The sequence below is a fragment of the Cololabis saira genome, chromosome 2 (genome assembly GCF_033807715.1).
Source record: "Cololabis saira isolate AMF1-May2022 chromosome 2, fColSai1.1, whole genome shotgun sequence".
Classification (NCBI taxonomy): domain Eukaryota; kingdom Metazoa; phylum Chordata; class Actinopteri; order Beloniformes; family Belonidae; genus Cololabis; species Cololabis saira.
In genome coordinates, this window is record NC_084588.1 from 30693984 (window position 1) to 30700684 (window position 6701).

General features: G+C 36.1%; 1 non-coding gene across 1 annotated transcript; it reads left to right on the top strand.

The window, feature by feature from the left end:
* Positions 1-3165: 3165 nt before the first annotated feature.
* Positions 3166-3329, top strand: LOC133422064 (U1 spliceosomal RNA). The gene has a single exon (XR_009770721.1). It is a non-coding gene; the product is annotated as a U1 spliceosomal RNA (small nuclear RNA).
* The last annotated feature ends 3372 nt before the right edge of the window (positions 3330-6701 follow it).

Consider the following 6701-nt stretch of genomic DNA (forward strand, 5'->3'; position numbering starts at 1 on the left):
AGCCTAACCCATCTCATTACAGGCGAGAGGTTGGAGTTGACCCTGGACAGGTCGCCAGTCTATCACAGATCTATTAAACAATCAGAAAATAATTTCTTTATTCTATGAAACTCAAAACACACCAGCTTCAGCTTTAATTTCCCCTTTAGCACTTAGCGTATAACATGGTGACTCCAGCGAATGAAAATGCAATTGCCAAAGCAGATCATCAACAACGTCTCTTGTAAGCAGATGAAATGAGCGCAACCTAATAAGCACTGCATGTCTTAGTTGTGGCAGATAATTTGCTACAACTACACCTACTACAACTACAACTACAACTACAACTACAACTACTTCATTTACAATGACGACAAAACATGAAGGGAAAAGCTTTTGGTTAGGTTTGAAGTATGTGAATAACCTTTCTAAAACCTGCTTCTCACTACTAAAGCATCATGGTAAGGACAACATATGTCATAATTTAACATTATTTAGTGTATAATAATATAGTTATATACGTTGGACAGAGCCAGGATAGCCACACTAATTCATTGCTTATTTGATATAAAGAATCTTAAGAAATGATGAATATGAAGTCAATCAACTGGCACATTGGTTTTAGGATTTATCTCAAGCACACAGCTTGAGAAAGTGATGACAGATCGCACACACATGCTTATGGCAAAACTTATATTAAATAGTTTAAATAAGAATTTTTGTTTTCTCCTGTGCCGTGATAATGACTACATTGCAAAAACAAATGTAAAAATTGAAATGAAAAGAGAGAATGTCACTGAAGTGCATGTGGGAGCAGGAAAATGAGATAGCACTTGAGTCACTGTTCAAGATGACAGTGCAGCATTTTCCCCAGGGCCAGATTAACTCTAATAAAATCACAACCGTGGGAGCGTGTCGTCTTTTCCTCCTCATCGAGGTCTGTGAATCTTCCTTCCTGATGACATTTTAAATTCTTCCATTGACACTCACTTCAATCAAGTGTCACACGTACATGATAATCGACAGGGCTGCTGAAAAATCTGCCAGTGACTGGGAATGAGTCATATTGATGGTAGTTGTGCATTCCTGTCATTAAAGAATCACTTAATTTTGGTGTGCAGCGCCTACGGTTCTATTTTATTCTTTAAAGTATATTTATGTGCGTCTGTGCAAAAATATGAGCAGCCCAGTAAATGCACAGGGTGACAAGGAAACAGGAAGATGTGTGAGAAACAACATCAGAGGAGCCAGATGGAAGTATTTCAAAGGTGTGCGTTCTCACGGGGGAAGGAGGAGACGGCTAATTACCACTCAGATATTCCATTCGTCATCTCTCATTAGTTATTTTCTCATTACATACTGCAACTAGTCATGGGAAATAAAACAAATGAGAACTCCCAGTTTTTACAGCATCCCAGCCACACCAGTGCCAGTGAAACCCAGCTGAGGTTAAGGGTGTTAAGGTAAGTAGTGAATGTTCTTAAATTGGGGCCACAAATCAAAACACAAGGAACAACAATGAAAGAAAGGATGTACAGAGAGAGTCTGTTTTGAGTATGGAAATAACTGAGGCTAACTGTCCCTCTGGACAATCAGTTACCTGGCTAAAAGCAGCAGTCAATGAAATCAAAACGTCCTTTCTTCATTAGGATATGTGTATGACCTTACCTGAATCATCAGTTTTGTCCCTGAATCAAACAAAAATGAAGGTCTGTGTCCTCTCGCAAGTGAGTGTCACCATGGAAACAACCATCATTCGCACCGAATGATGGTCTCAACATTAGCCTCTAAATGAAAGGATCTGTCGGATGGAATAAAAGAGTTGGTTTTGTCCCTCTTTCCAACCAAAGTACAAACAACATCAGAAAACTACACAATGCTAATGTGTTCACAATAACATAACCTATATTTCACCTTTTCTTTCCTGTTATTCTTCCTGTACAGCTGTGTGTAAAAGGTGTTTGTGAGGTGATCACTGAAATGAGTGAAAAAGAATAAAAAAACTTTTTTAATTTGTTGGTAAATTTTCTGCAAAATTTAAACTTAAACTTAATAAGTGTAAAAACAAATCATACAGACTGTTTCGGTAAAACAGAAGAGATTAGATTAGATTAGATTAGACATTCTTTTGTTGTATTTAAGAAAATGGTTTGTAAAGCTATTTTTGAAGCTTATAAGTGCAATTGACCATCTGTCAATGTTTCTTTGCTTTTCTATTGTTTCTTTGCCTTTTGTTGTTTCTTTGCTTTTCTATTCTCTTTTTGGTTTTCTGGAGGTTGGTAGCCAAAAATAGAAAGTTGTTAATATAGGATAGGCTTTTATAAGCAGTTTGCTTCTGCCTATGCCTTTTCAGTTATTGTTCAACACATTTTTTTGGTTTAATAGTTAATGCTGTGTACAATGTTTTTTTTTTGTGTTTTTTGTGTTGCAATGACTGAATAAACTTCATTCATTCACTTCATTCATTTAGATGTATTCATTCAACTGCAAGACACTAAGCATAGTGTTTGTGAAAATGCAGGCTCGCATATTAGCACATCATAAGATCCATATACGAATGACTTCACAGCACAACTTAATCAAAGTAAACATGCAAGAAATCCCTTTCTTCTTTTTGAAGAAGTCAAAGGCTGCATGGGTGTCTTTGTATCCAGACAGCCTGCAATCAAGACTTATTAATGTTCGCCTGACAGTAGTTGATAAAGAAACAGTGAGGAATTCTGGATTTTAGCAGCTGTTTTTTAATCTGGCCTCATGAACTATATTGTCTCCAGAGGGCACTAGTATACTGATATTCAGTAATATTTATGTAAAAATGTTCCACTAACACTACCCTGTTTGCTTTTAAAGACTTGAACTAGAACAAAATTCTTGGTCTTTCATCAAAAAATTCCACAAACAAAGTGATAAAAGATAGCTTGCCACCAATCAAAAGTCTATATCCCTAGTTCTACATAAATCTACTGCTTTATATAAATAATTTTACCTTATATGGTACAAACAATTGTTTACACAATGATAAATGGTATTTCAGAACTTCTTTTAGAGTATGAACGTATTATCTTTGTCCTTTTATGCATAAAGGTACATGTGTAAGTATATGTATCGCTACAGCTCCATCCACAGAGTCATGACTATAGAGTGGAAATCAACGTCCACATCAGTGATGAACCTGCATAGCCTCTTATACTTACCTGGCAGGGGAGATACCATGATCAAGAAGGTGGTTCACCAAAGGCGAGGCTAAGCCATTACATTTCGGCTGTGCTGACCTTTGCGAATTGCCCAAATGTGGGAATCTCGACTGCATAATTTGTGGTAGTGGGGGACTGCGTTCACGCTGTTCCCTGATCATTTTTGGGGAGTCTAATGGTTACAGAGGTGGGCTTGGGTCTGGAGGACCCAGGTTCAAGCCCTGAAGATGGCAACCAAAATATACCACCTTGGCTCTCAGCAAGGCCCTTAACCCTAATTGCTGGGGTGCCAGAATAAAGGAAGCCCACTGCTTCTAGTCTAACTGGTGATGGGTTAAAAGCAGAGGACATTTTTCAGTGTGTTTCCATGTATACTGACAAATAAAGTGGTTATTATTATTATCTTACACAATGGCTTATGAAAGTATTCACCTGCCACTATTCACTATCAAACAAGAGCAAACCTTCAGTTTCTGTTCAAGCTTTGCAAGGACGGTGGTGGGTGCAACCACTTGAAAGGTCGCTGCAGATGTTTGGCCAAGAGAATTTGTATGTCAACAGCTTTTGTTTCAAAGATTGTTGCTGCCTGTTGCACAATACATGATATTTGCGAGATTAAAAGACACTTTCTATCATGGTAGAACATTGGCAAGCTGACCTGCCTGAATCTCACCGAGTTGGTTATCAGGGTGCACAGTAACAAAGTCACCAACCCACTTGAGAGCCAATAATGTCCATATTGTGACATAATTATTACCTTGTACTTGTTGGATATAGCTATCTATAGCACTGTCTCTATACCAATGTAAGGAAATCTTATTTCTTAATTTTCCTAATTTAACATTGTTAAGTTGTTAAGAAAGAAATGTGTGCAGAATAAATGTGTTGCCTTGGTTTTCTCCTGCTTTCTTGTGATGGTGTTAAGTATGGAACTCATTATCAGAACGTTGCTAGAAATTCTATGATTGGTTAGAGCATTTCACCCCTTTTTGTCTACCTCCCAGAGATGGGAAAACAGATCAGAATTGTAGATTTTCGGTGACAGTTCATTACGCGCAGCAAGACTGTAAATAAGTTCAAATTCAATTTTATTTATATAGCGTCTATTATTACATAAGCTGTCTCTGGGCGCTGTCCAGAGACCCAGAACATATTCCATTAAGAAAAGCCAGGATTCAAAGGGCTCGTGTTTCAGCTCAGTTTTCCTTTCACCACAATGGCTCAAAAATGAGTGTCCTATAACAACAGAAGTGTAGACATTTTCTTAAGAAACCATTTAGAGACTGGATGACACAATGTACACCTCAAAAACTTAAGGGGTTTCTGGTACTGGATAGTTGCAATAATATTTGTTAGCTGATAAATTACTTGTTTGGGACGAATGAATTTTAATTTTAAATCCTGTACAAACTGTACATTTTGTATTTCAGAAATACTGGTTAACTTCTCCATTAAGTTCATTATTGAGTCAGAGTAGGTATCTATGATAGATTTATGGGAGAGCACAGGCCTGAATTGTTATAGGAAAACTTTCAAAAATGTATGAGATAGGACACGTCTTTGCACTCTTAACATGCGGTGCATGAAAATAAAAGACAGTATTAGGAGGAATATTTACATGAATTAGACAAATGTTCTCAATAAATCCCCTTCTTTTAATTTGTTGTTCATTCTTCAGAGCACTTTATAGTTTTGGCATCATTCTGACCCCGCTGTAAAGCAGTCACATGGTGTTGAACTTCAGCTGTGAGACCAAACTCCCTCCAGGGTTATTTACATTCATGTAACTGTACATGGCTCCAAATCTATGTCTGCTGGATCAATAGGCCTTCTCCTGTGATCCACAGTGACACAGAAATCCTCAATAGTTGATCTTTAAGGTGTTTAGACAGCAGCAGTAACTGTGTTTTGGTGCGTTCAAGAGCAGTCAATAGTTTGTGTCTGACTGTTGGTGGGCTGTTGGGCTCCAGAGGACAAATCAAAGCCAAAAAAATACTGTAGCTCAGGGAGAACATTTGTAAGTTCTTGTAACTTAAAAGTTGGATATTTTCTTGTGCAGTTATTAACATTTATTGTTTGGTTTCTAATTAAGTTACCATTCGGGGATATCTCTAGCATGTATAAAACATTTAACACAAAGAAAAAACAATTATACAAAGTGTAAAGTAAAAAGAACCAAAAAAGAAGAATAGTTGTTTTGAAGAGAAATATTAATTATTGTCATCTGTAATACCAAACACTGGTATGAATAGTTTTAACATAGCATTTAAAATGTTGGAGCTGTAAATATCAACTTAAATGTTTATCTTGGGATATATAGACCTGAAATATGAACATGAAATAAAACAAATGATTAGAAGTCATAAAATACAAAGGTTTTACATTTTTTCATAGACATTCCTTAAATCATTTGAAGTAAAGACTTTAAAAAATAGTGACTACTTCAGTCATGTATACATCGGGGGGGGAAATATTTCCTTGACAATAAAAATACAATTATTTTAGATGTTAAATGGATAATTATTAATGTTTAAAATATATGTAAAAGGTTTTTTGTTACAGGGAATACTCTGAACTCTACGGGGACAATCTGACAAAGCTTTGGTAGGTGACATAAAACTGAAGCTTTTTTGAAAATGATCAGTATTGAAAAGCTCAACAAAAGAGCAAAGTCGCAGTTAGTCACAAGTAAATAGACGTCCTTCAAGCAAGAGAAGAATGGAAGTTAAATTAATGAAATTACAGAGCAGTTTGTTCTGGGAGAAAGCTTTAACATCCATTTAACCATAAGAAACACTCCAAAAATGTGGTAATACGCATAATAAAGAATTCATGAATCTAATTTTAATGTAAAGATTATTATTGTGTTATATTTACTGTGATCGGTTTTGTGCTTTCACTTGTTAAGTTTCTTTGAAAACATCATGTTAATTGACATTGCATATGAAAAGAATCAAAAGGGAAAATTTCATAGAAATGTTAAATGAAATATTCGGCAGAACCAAGAAGAATACTGTCTGCATGATTATCACAGCCGACACTAGCCACTTGACAAAAGACCAGTACCCAGGTGCAGTCGTTAATCACCTTTTATAGATTTATTTCAGCTAGACTGATTGTAAATTTCCAGCTCTAAGTTATACATAAAAATAACTAAAGAGCTGAAGGTGAAGCAAATAGGGACGTCCTGATCCGATCACGTGAACAGAAATCGGGGCCAGATTTCCAAATGATCCGAAGTGAGTGGAAATTATTCGATTTTTTCTTTCTCATTTTTATTTTACATGATTCATATATTTATTGTCTATCCTTGATCCTTATCGTTATCCTCCTGAACACACCCAGGATGCTCAGTTCTTTCTTAGCTCTTACCATTCATTTTTTTTAGGTTCAGTTTTAATTTGTAGCCTTAGTTCAATAAAATTATTTTCTTATTGAATCTCTGCTTCCTCATTCCTGAACCTGTGTCGCTTTTTTTCAGATTCCTGGTTCATTGTATTTGCTTTCAGGTTTACGTATTGTGGGGTT